Below are 22,785 nucleotides of genomic sequence, written 5' to 3'. Positions count from 1 at the left end.
AGAAAAATAATAATGTTTTGGACTGGAGTCGTGTGGATTATTGTGATGTTTTTATCATCTGTTTGAACTCTCATTCTGACGGCACCCATTCACTGCAGAGGATCCATTGGTGAGCAGGTGATGTAATGCTAAAAAATCTACATCTTGGATGGCCTGAGGGTGAGTACATTTTCAGCAAATTTTCAATTTTGGGTGAACTGTTCCTTTTACTATGTACAACATTTAGTTACACAGTAAATCCATAGTCTTATAGGTATTTAATGTTAGTACATAGTAGTTAAGTCCGCCTAATGTGAACCATGACCAGGTACTGTAATATTGGAAAACATAATCAACATACAAAATGCTCCAAAAACATAAACTGTGGTGCTCATATGACTAATGCAAGTTCAGACATGGCTCACTACTTTTTTCCTCTCACTTACACTATCACCTCCTGTCATTTCAGGTCCTTTTTATAATGTATCCGACAATAAAATAGTAAAAGACCAAAAAGAGAAAAAGAAAAGCTCACACATGCTATGCTGTGAATTACAGAAGCTACAAAAGTTCTGCTTCAGGAAAGTATGACCATAACCATCTCCATCTTGAAGAGCATAGTTTCTGGCCAACATCTTCACAGACGTCATCACCTCTGGCATACATCCTCTGTCTGTTCCTGTCAGGCTGAGGCTGCTCGTGTGGAACTCTTCATATTCAGATGCTCGCCAAGAGGTCACACCTGGTTGCTGTCCGTGACACCTGACAGACACTTGGTGGCCCTGTATCCATGGCAACCGTAGACGGGGATGGGAAGGAGCAGAGGTCAGGTTTGAGACAGGTTTACCTGAAGCTTATGGCTCACACAGGAAATGACCCTCTGAATGGTCAGAGTGAGCAGGGGGTGGTCTGAAGGACTGATCTGGATGGTGGAAAGCAGAAGAAGAGATTAGAGGCCACCTGAGGAGAAGGGTGGTAAACTAAAAGACCGATGAGTGCCTCAAAGTGACAAGGTAATTGGCAAATATCAACTTAATCTCAGGATTGGCCACTTAATGGTTTCAAGAGGTACTTTGTGACTACAGATCGAGCATCTCATTTTGACTGTGAGGGCATTGCGCAGAATCAGGGTTACCAGATGCTCAATTAACAAGGTAATTTCATAAGTATCTGAAGCACATTACAAGCCAATAGTAATGCACTCTTGTGAGGAAGACACAGATGTTGCATAGATTTGTTTCTCCTTCTTAATCCCACTTGGGAAATGGGACTTCAGAGCAGCTGAGAGACATCTGAGCGTTCACAGCTATGAAACAACCACTACTTTATGAGAGTGAGTGTGCAAAAACAGGTCCAGAACTTGATTTGTCAGCAGTTATTGTGTTGTATATAGGCATTGTTTGTAATCACATATTGTATTAGTACTGAATGTTTTACCTTGAATAAAACAAGGGTGTAGTATTTATAAAAGTTCCTGTTGTTTATCAAACAAAATACATAACCCCAGCTGTGAGTGAAGTTTGGGCTTTGCTGTAATGCTTTCACAAATCATTTTGTTTCATTAAACAGTTTTAATGGAGAGGGAATAATAAATGGTGTTTAGATACAAACAGGGTGTTGCATCAAAACAGAAAATGCTTAAAAGTGCTAAGTAAAATGAGAGCTGAGAGAAATAAAGAAAGGCTATATTTAGAATATCATACTATTATACAAGTCAGACTATTTGTTTAGTATTCAGTTCATATACAATGCACAGTATAAACATTTTCCATATGCATGAAATATCTGGATGGCTCGCTACATTTGACAAAGTGTGCAGAATACAGTATACAAAACACAGTGTGTGGAAAACTGTATCCATCCATTCTCCAAACCACTAATTCCCTGTAGGGTCACAGAGATAACGTAGCCTAGGAATACTGTATCCCACCATGCAATTCACATTACTTGATTTACTATTTCCAGTGTATGAAATGAATAGGAAGTAATATAGTCTGCATTTAAAAAAATGTGCTAAAATGCAACAGAACAGATTTAAATCTGAGATGAACTCGAAGTAAATGTATTGTAATGAGGTCACGTGAGAGCAAAATAGCATGCTGTTTTACATTTTTTTATATCATTTAAATGTTTATTAAAATAGTATATAATTCTAGTAATAAACAGCCAATATGCTAGAAATATGCATGGTGGTTAATAGTGAAAATTGGTCCTTAAAATAGTGTTACCTTAAAATTTGGACTGTATACTGCACAGTGTGCTGTGTGCTATTCCATTCCAAACACAGCAAATGACTAAAAGAAATAGTTAGGTGGCCTGAAGTGAATGAATGAAGTGGACGTAGTACAGCAGGAGAGAGTCTGAAAGCCATAGAAAAGAGAAGATGACAATTTGTGATGGAAAGAAAAAGGACTGAGAGTGGAAGAAGCACACAACTGTCACTGGGATGTCCCTTGGGTGAAGGGGTAGAGGGTGCTTGAGTAAAACATGTCTGACAAGCCAGATCAGAACCGCTGACACACATCCAAAGCAAAACTCTGGACATGCACTGCACCGGCAGGCTACCTAAACACACACACACTAAACTCAGTGTGTCATTGTTTCGCAAACATAAACCGGTTCTCATTTCAAAATGAAGCCCAAATCCTGAACTTTTTTACTTGGCAAGACAGCAATGAGCAAAGATATTGCTTAGGGTGAAGGCAAAGCCTTACATAAATTCCTGAGGAGCGAGACAAAACAAGTAGCTAAAAACCAATTACAACCCTAACAGATTCTTTTCACAAAGTGTGTTAGAGTGAAAGCAGACCCAATGCTGTCCCCTTTATCTGTGCCTCTACCAGAAATCTCAAAAAGGAGAGAAAAATGCCTTTCATTTTCTAACTTTGATTAAACTTTCTCTCTTTTTATTGAGGAAAGTTTGGCTCTAAATAAGAGGGAAAAGCAAGGCTTGCTTTGTGTGGCTATTCCTTCGTCTTGTTGACCTTTACTTCAATCTGTTTGAACAGCTCTGTGGACGCGCCGAGACCGAGTTCATTCAAGATGTGATTGCACACAGCACTAACAAGAGCGGGCTGGTTTGGACAGAACAAGATCGAAACATTAGAGGGAAGATTGGTCTCAGGTTTAGAGAGATTACTTACAAGTTGTATGTTGTAGAGCAATGTGAAACGATTCTCGGTCAATTATAACTAACAATCCTCAGCATCAAGTTTCATCAGTGTTTAGTCTTTGTTTATCTGTTGCACCAATGCGGTTTTAGAAGTACACTGAATTCGATAATGACAAGACTGGTTGAAAGACAGTAAAACAATGAGCAGGACTGAGATAGACAATATCATATTTCATACAACTTCAAAAAAATCTAAACGAAAGTAAAAACATTTGGGAGGAAAATGGCTTAGCTAGTCAGAAATCCTGGACAGCACTGTATTCTAATATGAATGAGAGTGAACATAATATGTAATTTTCAGCCCTATCACAGCCTTTCTTTTTGTTTAAACGCTGTTTGTTCAGTTGCCTTGTGAATAATTTAAGCTTTGAAATCTGTTCCGTATCTCTGACAAGCAGGTCTATTATAATTATGGGCCGCTACATTATTATGATTACCAATTGAGAGGAGAGAGAGAGAAAGACTAGAGGAAGCAAGAGAGAAGCTGCTTTCCTGGGTAACCATGAGATGATATGCGAAATGAAAGAAATATTCGCTGAATTTCTCATTTAAGTCGGACGTCTCTGCTCCAATCGGGAGACAATTTATTCATCTGACAATATGAAGAATGTAAGATGCATATCATCTGCACTAATGAGACTGAAGCACCCGGAACATCAGCACAATCAGAGAGAATAGCGAATCATTTAGTCAGGTTTGTTGCTGGCGATTAGAAAAACCTCAATCGTCATCTTTCTCCTGGTGATTTGATCTGCTTTCCAAATCATCTCTTGTGTCTCTAAGATTGGGATTTGGGATGAGGAATATCTTAATTTCATGTTTGACGAGGCTCGGGAGGTGTAGATTGGAACAGACAGGTTCAGTTTGAAACCCCTCAGCGTGTCATTATGGCAGCAGAATTATATGCCAATTTGTAATATGACTGGCATCGACACAAGCACAAGGCATTTATGATGGACATAAAATGTACAGCTGAAATGGCAAGTTTCAATTGATCTGTTACAGACAAGCAATCTTTAGATTCTTATTTCTCAGTTTTGCTAAATAACTGGTAAATATTTAAATTTACAGTAAGGTTCTATACATTTACAGCAGGGTTATTACAGTTGAAAAACTGAAACTAACATTAAAACCATTTTATATATATATATATATATATATACAGTATATATATTTCTGTGGCTATGCATTCATAAATCAATAGCTAAAATGAAAAAAATGAACAGCATTCATTAATCAAGGTTCACGTTAACTTTTACATATTAATAAATTCAACATTCAAAGTTTAATGAATGAACATTTATTATGTATTATGTAAGTATTATGAACAAACAAATTAACAATGAACAATAGTATTAGTATTTTTAAATGACTATTTACTTACATTAATAAATGCTGTAAAAAGAACATTTCATGATACCTACAGAGTATAACTTAAAGGACACGGTGCAGAGGAAAATAGATTATATTATAAAACGTTATTTATAAAATATTGTATTTTATGCAATATAATATAAACGATTATATTAAAATATTATTTACAATTATATTTCAATGCTTTTGTTTTATTTTCCAAAAAACTTTTGTAGTGCTTTTGCAAGCGAATGCAACATTTTTGGGATGTAACAGTAGCCACACCATTAGCCGAATGTCAAAATGTTTGTGTTCCTCCCAAAAAATGTTGTATTCGCTTGCAATGGTTTGAAGGTTTGGTGGTGTGGGAATTGCGATCACGATCTTCCAGGTTTGAAGAGTGATGAACTCCAAAGATCATTTAGATCATCAAAATACGAAATTGTAGTTAACATACATGGTATAGGTGAGGTTATATTAACTACTGATTGTATCATAACACATGCATAAAGAGTATACAATACAAAAGACAATATACAAGAACAGTAATAATACACACAATGACCTGGGGATATGCATATTCATTCATAGAAAGGTTTGGCTATGAATTAATGAAAGAAGTCCTTTCCTATGGGCAGTATGTGTCTGATTCAAAGTGACTTCCAGTGGGGTGAGGTGAGCATCATTGGGCCATAAAACCAGTCTTACACTCTTAAAAATAAAGGTGCTTCACGATGCCATAGAAGAACCTTTTTGTCTAAATGGTTCCATAAAAAACCTGAATCTGAAGAATCTTTCTGTTTCACAAAAGGTTCTTTGAGGCGAAATAAGGTTCTTCAGATTACAAAAAGGTAAGAAAGAGATGGTTCTTTAAAGAACCTTTGACTGAATGGATCTTTGTGGAACCAAAAATGGTTCTTCTATGGCATCGCTTGAAGAACCTTTTGAAGCACCTTTATTTTTAAGAGTGTACCTTGCAGTGTGTCCTTTCTCCTATGGTAACCAGAGGCCTGGGCTGCATTTCCCAAAAGCATCGTAACTCAATAAAACTCAATAAAAGCATGCTGTCAGAGATCGACCTCTCCTTGTTGCTCGCTTTCCAAAAGCATCCTACGAGAACCAAATTTAACTTTTTTTTTCTTCTTTCCTCCCCCCCATCCAAACATTATGCCTGCCTCTGCGGGCTGCGATTTATTCTGTCGTTTCGCTGACCTCAACAGAATCCGCAATAACAAAGCATCTAAATGTCATATGGTTATATAAACAGCCGCTCTAACTACAGTCAGCTGAGCTGCACTTTATTACAGATGTTACAACGCGATATATCAAATATGACAAGGTTTTCATATTCCTTTTAACGGTTTGCATAGATATTGAATAGTGGGTGTCCAAAACTTGTGGGTGTTCTAAACAAAGGCAGTTTAGGGCAAGTATTCAAGGGAACAACAGTGACATTTGGAGATGGATGAGAATTGAAGTGACCTCATTGCACACTCTATATAAAAGAAAGGAAGACATTTGAAGATGAACAGACCTGTTCTGGAAGAGTCCACAGTTGGGGCTTCAAACAGCTTTTGGGGGAAATGTCGGGATGGATTAGGCAGCTGGTGATGCGGTGATATAACCGGTGCAGTCTGCGGTTTCTTGTCGGTTCTCATACTAACGTAATTCACATTTCAATGACATCTGCATTTAGATAGTCAAAACTGAGATTTAGCACTTTAAATTGCATACAGTCTTTTTTCTTTTCACTGTCAAACACGGAGGTGACTGAAATTCAGGCTTTCTGAAAAAAAAATGCATTCGAAGGGAAACAAATTCTTCCCAGGTTGTTAGCTTGCTATCACCTGTATCTGCAGACACACATCTAAAAAGGAAGTTCAGTTATCGAAAGGTGTAAATTATGCGATACAAATCTTATTCATCTCTAACAAGCTCTTGTCCTAAGATTCACACCTCGGTTCATCAGATTATTTATTTTGGGGTTGATTTCCTCTTCAGAGACTTGTTATAACTCAAATATTATGTTTTGATAGCCAAGTAGAAACCAGGTATGAACTAGCGATGAAGGTCTGCACTGTCATAGAATATTTTTAAAGGCACAGGTCAGAAGAAAGAGCCTTTGGACTGTAGCTTCCTACCAGAACCTCCCAGTCTCAATGATTCAGGCCAGATATTCCTTGGTTCCTTAAAAACACATCCTGCTCCTCATCGCTCCCACTGGCCGGCTAGCAGAGGCAGACTGCTAGGCTGGAGAGTGTGATTGGCCGCATGAAGCTCCATCTGAATGAACTCACTGCTAGAGGTCAAGCCAAGAAAGAGAGAAAGTTGGGATAAGGAACGAGAGTTTGCTAGTGAAAAGTTTCTAGTTAAGGAGTCAGTGTGTAAATGTTTACAAGTATAAGCTCAGAAAGTCCTCAAAGTTTGAGGAAAATTATACATTTATTTATTAGTGGTGCTTGCTAAGGCAGGAAGTGAACAAACCACTAAAGTACACAACTTTGGCATGTACCTAATCTTATATTTTACCAGCAGACAATAATGAAATGGGACGTCCTATTGAGATGAGGTGCGTTATTACTTTTTGAACCAATGAGACGTGTGATTTTTATTTTGGTGACAATAAAATGGATAGGAAATGCATTAGACTTGCATAAACAGAGCAACCACTTATATATTGGGACAAGCATATCAGTGATCCCCTTAACACCTGAACTTAATAAGCATTTCTTATCAGGACAGTATCTGGATATTTTCTTGCATTTTCTTGGATATTGTCTGGATTTCAGATTGAAGTTCATTACAATGTCTCTTTATCTAATCTGAAATAAATAAATAAAAATAATCTGTAATTTACCAAATTTTAAGAACAGTGATTGAAATTTTAGTGTGTGTTTTCTTTCCAGTGTTGACATTGTTAACTAAAACTAAAAGCACACTGTTAATTGAAATAAAGCTGAAATCAAATCAAATATAAATAAAATGTATTAGATAAAAGACTTTAAACAAAAATTAAATAGAAATGTTGCCTTGGCATCTAATTGAAAGTTTAAGTTAAAGTACTAAAATTACTAACTCAAAACTAAAACGGAAAACTAGAACTATATATGAAAAACTAATAAAATGACAAGCACATAACAAAATTATTACAAATATATTATAGTAGTATATAGTATATAAACTATGATGATAAATAAATAATACCAAAATATCTCGCTTTCTTACAAGCTCCTTAGTAAAGTATATAAATAGAAATGAGAAGTGAAGAAAAAGATAGCAAAGTTTTTAGAGCACAATTTTTGGGGAAATAAAAGAAAGAAACAATAATCCAAGTGAAATTCAGTTAAATAATTATATAAATAATTGGATATATTTTGAATATATCGGATGAGGAAAAAAAATTAAGTGCAGTGTCTATTGTCTTTCACACTGCAAGATCAGAATAAAAAATAAAGTCAAGAGGGAGCAAAAATGTGATTTAACTCCATTAAAATCAGTAAAGTACAGTAACAGTGTACAGTAGAGTATACAGTATTTGATTATTTGCATACTGTAATACTTACATAGCTTAATGCAGATCATGAAAACTCATTTGCATGCACCATTAAATGTAGTGTAAAGAGGGCAGATAGAGCATAGAGGGCTTTTTTTATATGGGTCGGTAAGCAACCCCTTACTGTACATCACCTAGCAATGCACTAGCTGCAATTCAAAACACCTTGCAACCAATTAGAAAATACTGGAAATCTGTCAGGCCAACTCTGAGATTGTAGTAGCATATTTTACACAAGCACAAAAAGTTAAAATATAGTTTTTAGGTTTAACTTTCTAAACCTGAGACAAGACTCAATTCACAACCCTATAGGGCCTACAGACGTCACACTGACTTAATGCATAAAAATGAGAACTCAGTTGCAAGTGGATGTGTTTGATTGAGTGACCCACATCGAACAAAAATACGGGCCACTCAGCCATCAAGGACTTACTCCACAGGCACTTCTCATATACAGTACGAATCTATTCTCGAGATGCTTTTTAAAGTAATCAAGTTCGAAGAAAGCATCCGAAACAAGACCACTCCATCCACTCTGGAAACTGGACAATGCTCACACCGCACATGATCTCCATGGAAACAGAGAGGAAGAGTAGGACACTCCAAGCGGCCTTCTCCTCCCTCTCCGCTTTCATGTGGAAATGGATCCCACTGTTTGAGAGAAGAATGAGATGGAGGGAGGAAGCCACAAGAATGAGGCTAAAGAGAGAGATGATGAGGGGGAAAGAAATGGAGAAGGAGATGGCCCCTTCACCGCAGGATGTCTTGCAAGTGGCCCCGAGTGCTCCTACTGTTTCCTGAAGAGCTCCAGGAATAGTCATCCTCTCCGCTGATCCTCTATGACAGCTGTGCCACAAGGGTTTTCTTTGTTTGTCTACCAGAGTTTATTTTCCAGAGTAATTTTGTCATAGCGGAGAAAAGGTTAGAAAACAAGTCTTCGGTTCTCTGAGACGTTTATGCTTTATGATGTTTGCAAGTGAACGTCTGTTTTCAAAATGTGATTTGTAGTGATCTGTAGATGTCAGGAATGAAAGAGGAAGCGGTGGGAAGATGAATAGAAGCAACGTTTCAAATGACAGCATAACAAGACCAACCTTTGAGCACATAAGAATACATTTGATATTTTTGACGTGCAATACTTTTTCTTCCTAGGTAAGGGCTTTTAAAAGTAGATGCATCACACAAACACGCGCACACACGCTGACAACATTGTGTTTGGCAGAGAGCTGAGTAGGTGTCTGATTTCAGCTAGTGTTTCAGGCCGCCGCAGGATATCTTTACTGTCAATGTGTTTGTGTACCTGTGTGTGATACTAGAAGCTGTACTAGCGTGTGTCAGAGCGATGCCCTCACCCGCAGCCCTGATTTCAAATCAACTCACTGAGAGAAGAGGGTGATGGGATGTAATAGAGGACAAGATGCGGGACAGGCGAGATGGCGATTTTCTAATGCCAGTCTGTGTTTAACGGAGCTGCTATATCAGACTCAATACAGACATTCATACCTCAACAGACACAAGCATCTGTGAAATAAAACTGATGCTGATGGATGCTGGGAGAGTAAACATCTGTGTGATATCACTGATGACATCACTGCATCAAAATGCAAAAATGGCAGTGCATAAGTAAATGGGGGAAAAAGGTGACAGATTCAACGATGATTTACCGTCAACAGTTTTCAAAGGCTCCTGCTGTAGAAGTTAAATAAAGTAATTTATTTTAATGCAGTATAAAATAGGATGAAATGATTAAAGGGCCACAATGAAAAATCGAAATAAATGATCTTTAGAATTAAAAGTGTTCACTGTACTATGAAATCAGCTGTAACTCTTAGAAAGGACATTAATAACAACACTAAACTACAAAAATGGCTTGAAAATAAAATAACACAATACAAAATAAAATATTGCCACTGCCACAAAATAACATTTAAATAAATGGCTGTGAAAAACATGTAGTTGAAAATAATATAAAAGTGTTCACTGTACTACAAAAACAGCTATAATTTACAACGGAAAAATGTCTCCAGTCCAAGGACTGTTTAAAACAGAGCGACCTTGGAAACTGCGAGAAACATTAGAGTCTGTGTCTTAAATGTTTCATAACACGATCATACAAATCCCATCTGCACAAAACCTACACCAAACAACCAACTTCCCTTCATGATATACTACACATACTCAACAAATTACCAGTCTTCACATCTGCTCAGTTTTCAACATGTTGTCAAGGAAACCAGCACAGGTGAAATTAGAACAGCTATTCGCCAAAACGAATGGTATAAATAAATAAAATAACCACGATAATTGCTAAACTCCTGTACTAAACTCATTGAACATGCTTTAGAAAAGGCAAAGAGCAAATTGCACATCAAACATTTATATAATAAAATGTTCTTTTGTTGTCAAAATTCGGCTGACTCGCACATTTCAGTGTGTTCCTGCACGAGTTGTTACTGTTCCTGCTTGAATTTTTCAGAAAAAGACAGACACTCCATCCACATACATTCATAATTTAGCCACAACCTCTAGCAGCCACAGGCAACATGCCTCCAGTTGTTACAGACATGCACAGCTCCACAGCACACATTCACACAGCATATTCCAGCAAATATAAACTCCAGCTCACATACAAACACATGGTCAATGCTCTGTCTATCTATCTATCTATCTATCTATCGCTGGTTCAACTTTTTTTTTTTTATGGACAGCCTCACATTCTCCTTAAGCACTCCTTGGCATAATGTGAAATTCATAGTTGACTTTAGAATGTCCCTGATGCAGCAGAACACCTCCTCCATCACTGTGCTTAGAGTTCTCTTCCTGTTCCTCGTGTAGGTGTTGGATGGCAAACTCCAATCTTACCTTCATAATCTTTTTTTAAGAGCAGAACCTTGCTTTGCTGACCTTACCAGATTTGTGTAGTCTCTTTCTAACTGTTAACTGGTGCACATTCACAATGACTGTTTCCAAAGCTGCCTTTAGATCCCATACACTCTGGGGTCCTTGAAGACATCCTAAAGCATCTTGCACTCTGCTCTTGAATTTGGTGGGACAGCCCACTTTGGACAGATTATGCAGTTAATGCAGTGATAATGGCATGCTCTCAGAAGTCAGAAATTTTGAATTCCGAGTTCCCAGTAACTGGAATCCAAAACAGCTGCTCAGAGCATCAACAGTAAGTGAAACAGTAGTAACAGTATCTCAAACTCAATGGTGCACACAGCAGGCTACTATTCAACCTCTGTAGACATAATACTTTGGCATTATCTGTACAAAATACCAGTTCAATGTATTTTATCAACTGGTATTGCTAACAATGGATGGGACATGTCCATCTTGATTTTTCGACTTGTTTACTGGAATGTGGTCAAATTGTGAAGAAGAAAAAAATACCTCTGAGGCAGGGGTCCTATAGCTAACTTTACACTTTGAATAATTATTTCTAATGTGTTGCTCTGAGACGCACAAGAGTTCTGCTTTAGCTTTGTTTGGAATTAAACTATGGATATATTTTTCTTTCATAACTTGAATTATAGGAACATTCTAACTCCGTTCTAATAGGCTTCATCACACAGTGAATGCTTTTGGACTCTCAAGACGTGTTTTTCTTGCAAAGTCAGTGACATGCTCGATAATGCTGATACCTTCTGATTACTTTTTTAAGAACGTCAAAAGTTGGCTTGAACCATTTTGCGTGAAAAATGACGAAAACATGCATGAGCTTGTGAGCAGCTCGTTACAATATTGAGTTCTGATTGGCCAATCACCATTACTTAGTTCATCAATTATTTTATTTTTTTTAGTGTTAATGCATAAAATCTGCCATTACTTAATTGCAAATATTTTTTTTTTTCTGTATGCGTTTAAGTATTTTACAAAATTAATGAACAGAGGTATGATAAATTACTCACCAGTTTACAGGTGTAGTGTTGCAGCGAAGATCTAATTGAGTGTTTAATGAGCTGTGTGTGACAAGTTCTGCAGCATTCTCACGTCTTTCCGAAACTTCAACATGGCCTGAGAATCAAACATGGAAAACATACAAAAATAAATCACATTTAATGCAATGCGAACGTAAATAACCATTCAGTTCATGCAAAGTGTGCAATGACTCCAAAACTCCAAAAAACTGGTTCTTAATGTTTTGTGTTTAATTTGTATCTTGAAACAGAAAGGGCGGAAACAAACACACAAATGGCTAATAAACAGCTGAAAAGAGCAACATATGAGATTTCAACACATAGTTCATTAGAAATACAGCAAACAAATCCACATAGAGAACAATAGCTCTGGAACTGGGAAGAGCCAACCTGAATTGTGCAGTTATAAATCAGGATTTAAGTGTGAAAGCTCCCAAAAGATTAGGAGAATGAGTATAAGTGAGGTGAATTAAGAACCTTGCTTGCCAGCCCATATTTACAAAACTAATTAAATTCACACTATTAAATCAAACATATCAGATAGAAAGTACTTAGCATTTTTATAGCTTATGCTCTCAAACTTTAACAGATGTAATTGTCAGAGAAGGACTCAAATCCCCATTGGTTTTAATTGCTCTATTATTAATTCTGGCTGGGCGAAAGGCTGACGCAATTGAACAGTACATTAGACAGAGAGGGGTCATTTGGCTGTGTCTGCCGATACGTCAAATCCTGACAATAGTTGCCTGTAATGATTTCACTGTATTTAACTCCTATCACATATTGATAAAGAAGTGCTATATATATATATATATATATATATATACACACCTCTACTGTAGGATGCCAGTGTTATGACAACCTGCCATTTTAAATGTATCATATTATAGTGTGTGTGTGTGTGTGTGTGTGTGTCTGACTTTTCTAATTTCTTTAAACAAAAAAAGAAAAGAAAAAAGAAACTGAAACTTATTTATTTATATTTATGGCTTTGGTTTTAAAAATACAAAATGGTTCATGAAAAATCATGTTATTTATAAAAAATATTGTAAGTAAGTAGCCTACCATTTTAATTCAACAAAATGTACAGTGGTGGTATTATGGTATCATATGGTAGTGCCATGATAGTTTAATATATAAAAAATAGTGCTGTCAAACGATTAATTGCGATTAATCGCATCCAAAATAAAATATTTTGTTTACATAATATGTGAGTGTGTACTGTGTATATTTATTATGTATATATAAATACACACATATGCATGTATATATTTAAGAAAAAATATGTTATGTTTATATTTTAAATATATTTATATATAATATAAATTATATGAATATAAATATATACAAGTAAATACATGTAAATATTTTTGAAACATGCTGTATTTGTATGTATTTCTATATACATAATAAATGTGCACAGTGCACACACATATATTATGTAAACAAACTTTTATTTTGGATGCGATTAATCGCAATTAATCGTTTGACAGCACTATTTTTTATATATTAAACTATCATGGCACTACTGATTGATACCATAATACCACCACTGTACATTTTGTTGAATTAAAATGGTAGGCTACTTACTTACAATATTTTTTATAAATAACATGATTTTTCATGAACCATTTTGTATTTTTAAAACCAAAGCCATAAATATAAATAAATAAGTTTCAGTTTCTTTTTTCTTTTCTTTTTTTGTTTAAAGAAATTAGAAAAGTCAGACACACACACACACACACACACACACTATAATATGATACATTTAAAATGGCAGGTTGTCATAACACTGGCATCAAACATATCAGATAGAAAGTACTTAGCATTTTTATAGCTTCGCCATGCATTAATGCCTGTGCGGGCATTTGTGAGCATTCAGAGGTTTTGCTCTCTGCAGGTTTGAGTGTTGCAGGCTGTCTGGAGATAATTAAGACACTGGTGTCCCCTTCATGTTTCTACACTAATGACACAACATGCCACACCATATGGCCTTATCGCCTGGGTCCACCATGGATCACTGTTCCTTGAACCCTCCATAACAGGGCAAAGCGTGTGCCCACATACACATTGCAAACACACTAATAAACACACACACACATCTTTGTACAATGATAATGACATAATGAATACAATGTAAACATTACAGCATATGATATGACAATCGTTCAAAACCATGTTTTTTTATTAGTGCTGTCAAACGATTAATCGCGATTAATCGCATCCAAAATAAAATATTTTGTTTACATAATATGTGAGTGTGTACTGTGTATATTTATTATGTATATATAAATACACACATATGCATGTATATATTTAAGAAAAAATATGTTATGTTTATATTTTAAATATATTTATATATAATATAAATTATATGAATATAAATATAGACAAGTAAATACATGTAAATATTCAAAATATGTACTGTATGTGTGTGTATTTATATATACATAATAAATATACACAGAAACCTTATTACCGTATTGCGTTCTTTCAAAGCTGCTCTAAAGCACTCCGATCCTCTCTATTCTCTGTCCTATTGCCTGACCAGTGGCCTAATGTTCAAAACTCTTCTTACAGCTGAATAAATCCGAGCCTGTCTTCTTATTATGTGAATATTTCTCTTTAAACTCAATCCAAGCGTTAAGATGAAAAGTCCCGTGCAGCCTTTAAGATAAGAGATTGCACACATTTGCTACTTCAGAGAGAAAGTACATGAAACATTTACTGTGCTTGTCTATGCACGACGAAGTAAGCTCCATGTGACAAACTGCTAGTTTAATGAAAAATAAATGTTTGCTAAAATCATGCTTTGTGATTTCTCTCTTATTCGTAGAATAAATGTGGGCCTTTGTGCTTTGAACTCTCAAAAATACAAAGAAGAAAATATGTACTGTGTGCATTGTTTTAAAGACATTTTTCATTGCACAACAGCTATAGAAAACAGCTACTTAATATGTGATGTTGTATATTATGATAAATGTGTCTAAGTGTTACCTTCATTTTAAATGTGTAAATGAGAATCAGCATCTCAACTACAAAAATCAGTCTCTAATCAGCTCTGATATTTGAGCGCTCCACTCGTATTTAATAGAATTTTAACATTCAAATCAATCACTTTAATTAATATTTTTAGGCATTAATGCTCTCAAACTTTAACAGATGTAATTGTCAGAGAAGGACTCAAATCCCCATTGGTTTTAATTGCTCTATTATTAATTCTGGCTGGGCGAAAGGCTGACGCAATTGAACAGTACATTAGACAGAGAGGGGTCATTTGGCTGTGTCTGCCGATACGTCAAATCCTGACAATAGTTGCCTGTAATGATTTCACTGTATTTAACTCCTATCACATATTGATAAAGAAGTGCTATATATATATATATATATATATATATACACACCTCTACTGTAGGATGCCAGTGTTATGACAACCTGCCATTTTAAATGTATCATATTATAGTGTGTGTGTGTGTGTGTGTGTGTGTCTGACTTTTCTAATTTCTTTAAACAAAAAAAGAAAAGAAAAAAGAAACTGAAACTTATTTATTTATATTTATGGCTTTGGTTTTAAAAATACAAAATGGTTCATGAAAAATCATGTTATTTATAAAAAATATTGTAAGTAAGTAGCCTACCATTTTAATTCAACAAAATGTACAGTGGTGGTATTATGGTATCATATGGTAGTGCCATGATAGTTTAATATATAAAAAATAGTGCTGTCAAACGATTAATTGCGATTAATCGCATCCAAAATAAAATATTTTGTTTACATAATATGTGAGTGTGTACTGTGTATATTTATTATGTATATATAAATACACACATATGCATGTATATATTTAAGAAAAAATATGTTATGTTTATATTTTAAATATATTTATATATAATATAAATTATATGAATATAAATATATACAAGTAAATACATGTAAATATTTTTGAAACATGCTGTATTTGTATGTATTTCTATATACATAATAAATGTGCACAGTGCACACACATATATTATGTAAACAAACTTTTATTTTGGATGCGATTAATCGCAATTAATCGTTTGACAGCACTATTTTTTATATATTAAACTATCATGGCACTACCATATGATACCATAATACCACCACTGTACATTTTGTTAAATTAAAATGGTAGGCTACTTACTTACAATATTTTTTATAAATAACATGATTTTTCATGAACCATTTTGTATTTTTAAAACCAAAGCCATAAATATAAATAAATAAGTTTCAGTTTCTTTTTTCTTTTCTTTTTTTGTTTAAAGAAATTAGAAAAGTCAGACACACACACACACACACACACACACTATAATATGATACATTTAAAATGGCAGGTTGTCATAACACTGGCATCCTACAGTAGAGGTGTGTATATATATATATATATATATATATATAGCACTTCTTTATCAATATGTGATAGGAGTTAAATACAGTGAAATCATTACAGGCAACTATTGTCAGGATTTGACGTATCGGCAGACACAGCCAAATGACCCCTCTCTGTCTAATGTACTGTTCAATTGCGTCAGCCTTTCGCCCAGCCAGAATTAATAATAGAGCAATTAAAAGCAATGGGGATTTGAGTCCTCCTCTGACAATTACATCTGTTAAAGTTTGAGAGCATTAATGCCTAAAAATATTAATTAAAGTGATTGATTTGAATGTTAAAATTCTATTAAATACGAGTGGAGCGCTCAAATATCAGAGCTGATTAGAGACTGATTTTTGTAGTTGAGATGCTGATTCTCATTTACACATATTTAAAATGGAGGTAACACTTACACACACACAAAATCTATCATAATATACAACATTACATATTAAGTAACTGTTGGCTATAGTGGAACTTTGCTATTGTGGAATAAAAAAAAAAGTATATGAATCAAATGCACATATAGTGCATATTTTCTTCTTTGTATTTTTGAGAGTTCAAAGCACAAAGCCTCACATTTATTCTGCAAATAAGAGAGAAATCACAAAGCATGATTTAAGCAAACATTTATTTTTAAACTACCAGATTGTCACATGAAGCATGCTTCATCGTGCATAGACAAGCACAGTAAATGTTTCATGTACTTTCTCTCTGAAGCAGCAAATGTGTGCAATCTCTTATCTTAAAGGCTGCACGGGACTTTTCATCTTAACGCTTGGATTGAGTTTAAAGAGAAATATTCACATAATAAGAAGACAAGCTTGGACTTATTCAGCTGTAAGAAGAGTTTTGAACATTAGGCCACTGGTCAGGCAATAGGACAGAGAATAGAGAGGATCGACTTTAGAGCAGCTTTGAAAGAACACAATACAGTAACAGGGACTCATTATTTCAATGAAATTGTTGGAAGGTGCACAGGCTTTCTAGTGTATTGTTTCATTTTTAATTGATGCCTTGAATGGGGTCAATTAAAATCCTGGAGTGTAATTTCATGCATTCACAATGCCAGAATGTTTCCTTCTTTAAGCATTTGTCAGGCAAGGTATTGAAGATCCCCCCCAATTTACAATTGATGGCTCTACAAATAGCAATTTCTTCAGACATCCATTTCATTCTCATTTGCAGACAGACTATCAGAATGTCATTACTGTGTCCACACTGGGCAGCCACAGGAGTAAATGAGCAACAAGAAAAGCATCGGAGGTTGAACAAGAAGCTCAAACACAGAGAGGGAGGGAGTGACAGAGAGGCGAGATAAGAGCAGGAAAGCGAGCGACCGATGGAGGTCCGGATTGAGTGACGACTGAGACTCAACTCGTCTCTCAGGTATCCAGACCTGATCCGGTGGCCTATTACTGTCACTCTGGTTAACCATCTAATGTCAATGTCATTTACAACAGGGTCAGTGACACAGAGTCTGACCTTCCCCTTCAGCCCTTACTCAGAAACTAGAGTAAAGCTGTGTTTTAGTCGATAGCCATATCAGCAGGAAGGGGCAAAAATGGTAAAAACACAAGTGCTATTCATATATAATGTGCTAACACATTTTATTAAATGTAGTTTAAATAATAAATAAAGATAAAAGAATGGCATGCAGCCTTCAAGCATTAATCCTTATAATTTATAAGAATTATAATTATTTATTCTTATAATTATAAGCAAAATAGTACCAACTGAAAAAATAATAGCAACATACATATTAAATGAATTGACAGTTGGAGGCTGAATTTACATTAACAATTAATGTACATATTTTCACACATATTTAACCTAGATATGTTGACCAAAAGCACTTTTGAATGCTTATAACTATGCAAATGCACGTGAACAATCAGATGCTACAGAAAATGATACAATGGACAGAAAAAAAAAATCACTCAGAAACTGCTAGTAAATTTCACAAACAAAAACAGCACATACTGTAACAAGCTGAACATGACATTTTGAAGCAGAAAAACTGAAATTGTATTTTCTTGTAAAATGTACCCCAATAATCATTTTTTGATTCCCCCAAAAAACAGTGTATTATTACTTTTTACCTAATTTTAGTATCTACTCGGAACCATAATACTTTTGATTAACCTTCCTAAATCATCAAAACTAAACTAAACTCACTGGTTATGTACCATCCAAGTTCTTCTAGGGTAATGGCTTGGTGCTTTACCTATTGTAATGCTGCTACCAGGCAAACCGTTTGAAATGGTGGCACATGATGCAAACTGCTCAAGTTGGTGGGATTTTATTTATGGTAACGGTTTGTCGGTCAGCCGTGCCCGAAGCCCCTCCACGTACCCACTTGGTGCGGATCCAGAGACCTGTTTGGCCACAGAGGTACATTTCCATCTCATTCATCACGGACAGACAGATCATCAGAAAGTCATTACAGTAGCCTGACACCACCACACGCTCCAGGAAGACAGAGTAATTGAGCAGTGCAGAAGGGAGGACAGCAGCACGAGCCAAGGCCAAGGGATAATGAATGCAAGATGTCTTTCTGCTACGAGAGGAAGAGAGAGAGAGAGAGAGAGAGAGACGGCTGCTTGAGCGAGACCGAGACAGAGTGAAGGAGAGAGGGGTATGTGTGTTTGAAGTTAAGCATTATCATAAAAAAGGGGCTGAAAGTTGTAATGTTTGAAAGAAAAAAAGAAAGAAAGAAACTCTTTAGAGATGGAATCACATGCGAGATCTCTCTTTTTAAAATGGCAGACCTCTGCTCCAATTCATTTGTCCTAAAGCTTTGTGTTGAGCGTTGGCGTTTTGTCGATACACTGGTGAAGCTTCTTTCTTTGTGTTGTTCTTTCATCAAGCCACACAGAATGCTATCTGTCCATCTTCAATCAGTCCAAAACACTGGCTCCACTTTCATGAAGGATTACTAACAGAGTCTGTAAGACCATCAGCATCTGCAATCATCTTTCTGCAGAGGCATTTTCAAGGTTGATGCTGCAAACTGCAAAAGCAATACTCTTACTGCATGTGCATGTTGCTTCCACATAAATCAAACGGTGCTGGGAAACAACTAGTGCTGGGATTAATTTAGAAACATTGTCAGGACCTTGACGGCGGTGTAGTGTGACAAAATGTTACATCGTTGCTTTTATGCTGTTGCATTGAGCACAAATGAGCTTAAGCAATAAGAAAACACTCTCCATAAATGCCCTCGCTCAATGTTGGTTTGTTATTTTAGTGAATCAATTTGTTCAACTGGTCAATTTAAATTTGTTAGCTTGATTCGTTAGGCACTTTTGTATTTGTAAACTGTAGCACAGCTTTCCCAAGTGTAGATTAAGTGATTCAGAGTGAAATTGGATATTCAACAGAGTACAACTTTAGAAATTATATAAGGAATTGACTGGATTGCGAAAAGTGGCTATTCCTAAATATAATGGCACCATTCTCTAGCTCAACCATTCCAATGTGATCTTAAGTTGAATAATATAAACATAAAATAATATAAAATATCTACATTCACTACTGGACTCGGGTGAAAATGAAACTGAAGCTTGGTAAGGTAAACAACTTTAAACAAAATGTGGATTTATAATTTATTTTTATAGATTTATTATTTATTATTAGATGCACTGATTTGCACTGAACTGCAAGCGCTCACACCACAAAGAAGGTAGAAAAAACGATAGGGAAAGAATCTTCAACTTGGTTCATTCAAGTCAAGTTATTTTATATATTATTTGTATTTAAGGTACACTCTAAAAAATGCTGGGTTGTTTCAACCCAACTTTGGGTCAAATATGGACAAACCCAGCTTTTGGGTTACATTTTTAAAGTAAAATGTTAACCCAAAAGTTGGGTTAGTCCATATCTGAAACAACCCAGAATTTTTTAGAGTGTATAATTGAATCTAATCTATTTTAATCTGACTATTTCAGGCATACACCACCATTTCCAATCCAATCGAAATTCCTTTTGGATCGAATGATGTGTTTAAAAGCTTTTCAAGACATCAGTCCGATTACTAATGGATTATTTGGTTGCATGAAAATATAGCAGTTGAAGAAAAGTTAAAGAGGTCCTATTATGCCCTGAAGTCTTGATGTAGTTTTTGGGATGTACTAGAATAAGTTTTCATGCTTGATTGTTCCAAAAATACATTATTTTATATTATTGTAGCACCTCTCATCCCAGTCTGTCTCAAACACCCTGTTTAGTTCCTATTTTGATGAAACCCCTCCTTCCGAAAAACAGAATGTGCTCTGATTGGTTAGCTGGCTCAGTTTGTTGTGATTGGTTAACCACTTAGAGCGTATTCCGGAAATGACAAGGCCCTTAGCATAACCGTGAGTATCATCTGCTCAGCTGTAAATATTAATGATGCCGTCAATTTTGCCATACCAGTTTGAGCCTGATTCAGATCCTGAGAATGTTTACGATCAAGAAGATCATGCAGAACCTTTGTAACAGATTTTACAGGACATTTCACAGTTGTATGTTTTGTTTTGTTTTTCCCCCAGTCTATGGTCTCAATTGCATCTCATCACTTTTTTTTTTGTGTGTCACTGTGACTTCACACTATCCAGAAGAGGCGCTTTGTAGTCCGAACAAGCGATTTGTTTTAGTTCTTTTAGAGTGGACTTTGAGCTTTGAGCATAAAAAAAAAAGATCTGCAAGGTTACAAACAGCTAACAACTAAAATTGAAAAAGTGAGGGAAAAAAAACATATTAGGCCCCATTTAGATAATCAAAAAGAAGCATGTTATTATATTTTGATGAAAGATGCCAAACTTTTGTCAAGCTTTGAATAATAAAGCCAGGAATGTGCATTAAAAAAGTGCATTTGGATTTCATGCTGACTTTAAATTATGTATATCTTTTAGCTTGGCAATCAACAGAAAATAGATTTTCCAACAGTGGAACCAAATCATTAACGAAAGGCATGAAAACATATTCTGATATTTAAAAGATCCCACAGATGCTTCCCTTTCTTGTTGGAAACATTCTGATGAGAGGGGAGATGTATTAAGGAAAGTTTTGAGCCACAAACCAAATCAATGAGAGGAAAGATTTTGGTTGGATCTCATGAAATATTAAAGTGTATATTTAAAAGATCCCACAGATGCTTCTCTTTCTTGTCTGAAACGATCTTATGAGAAGGAAGATGTATTAAGAAAAGGTTTGAGCCACAAACCAAATCAATGAGAGGAAAGATTTTGGTTGGATCTCATGAAATATTAAAGTGTTTACAAAAGCACTTGTGCAGCAGGAGCTCTCATATCCGCAGGCCTGCCACCATTTATCTGGCCAAATGTTATTCGATGGTTTATACTTTGCTTTCTGCATTTTTTGCATTGTTATGTGTGCAATACAAAGAGCGTTGCCATCATTGCTGATGCTCATCTTCAAACACATGTAATTTCACTAAGTGCTTTGAAATTGAGTGAGGTATGAAATCAGTTCGCCGTGTCAGACATCATCTGAAGCGGAGAGTCCAAAGGGTTCTTCACAGTGAAAATGTGTCTTAGGAAAGCTGGCATTTCTTCTAAATAACCCAACCTGGCATTCTGAATATGGGTATAGCTCGTTTTTGAAGGACCCCCTCTAGGATGAATCACATTCCCTTGATCACTGCTCTCTTACCAGACAGACACAGTGGGACCATAGACATCTGTCTCTTAACATCCTTCTGCTTAGCATCTAAAACCGCAGCAAATAAACGCACTGATACCCACTCATGCACCTGCTGGATATACAGTGCAAATACACACTTCTTTTATTTCTTTTTGGATTTTCTTCGCTCTGCTTTCATGTAAATGAATAAAAAATAAAAAAAAACACATATGGGCTTTTTTGAAAATACCATCAAAAAACACTGCAACAACCGATTTGATTGATTTCACAACAACATACCCATATAAAGAGCTCAGTAATATTGACACTCTCATCACATTGTGCTATACACCTCTTTTCACCATAATTCACATCATATACTCAACAGATTTAGTCAGGAATGCAGTCTGAAATCCACTTATCAAGTGCTCTTGACATTTTTATGGAAATACTTAAATGACAACATGCCAAGGACGACAGATATATATTATTTATGATTCAATAAGGAAAACGTTCTTAACCAATCGTTTCAGTTACATTTCAAACAACTTTTTGTTCTGAGATACTATTATTTCAGAGCACTGAAACATAAATATATTACTAACGTGATATTTGAATATATTATGTTATAAAATATTTGAGCATTAAATTTGCATGATTAATTGTATAGAAAATAAATAAATACATCCATACATACATAAATGCACTCTATAGATTTTCCCCCTTGCTTTAAGCATAAATCTAACAACATTTTGAGATAAATAAATACATAATAAATGATTTTTTTTTTTT

The 22,785-nt window shown here is 35.4% G+C and overlaps 1 long non-coding RNA gene across 1 annotated transcript in view; it reads right to left on the bottom strand.

The window, feature by feature from the left end:
- Positions 1-864: 864 nt before the first annotated feature.
- The window catches only part of LOC107751926 (uncharacterized), a 264,468-nt gene continuing 242,547 nt past the window's right edge, over positions 865-22,785 (bottom strand). Inside the window, exons 5-6 of the long non-coding RNA XR_001641311.1 lie at positions 11,969-12,074; positions 865-901 (exon numbers count right to left, since the gene is read on the bottom strand). This is a non-coding gene — a long non-coding RNA (uncharacterized LOC107751926). The remainder of the gene's footprint in view (positions 902-11,968; positions 12,075-22,785) is intronic.

Source organism: Sinocyclocheilus rhinocerous, unplaced genomic scaffold (genome assembly GCF_001515625.1).
Source record: "Sinocyclocheilus rhinocerous isolate Xijiao unplaced genomic scaffold, SAMN03320098_v1.1 scaffold662, whole genome shotgun sequence".
Lineage (NCBI taxonomy): Eukaryota > Metazoa > Chordata > Actinopteri > Cypriniformes > Cyprinidae > Sinocyclocheilus > Sinocyclocheilus rhinocerous.
Note: the sequence above shows the minus strand (reverse complement) of the source record. Positions and strands in the feature narration are given on the sequence as shown.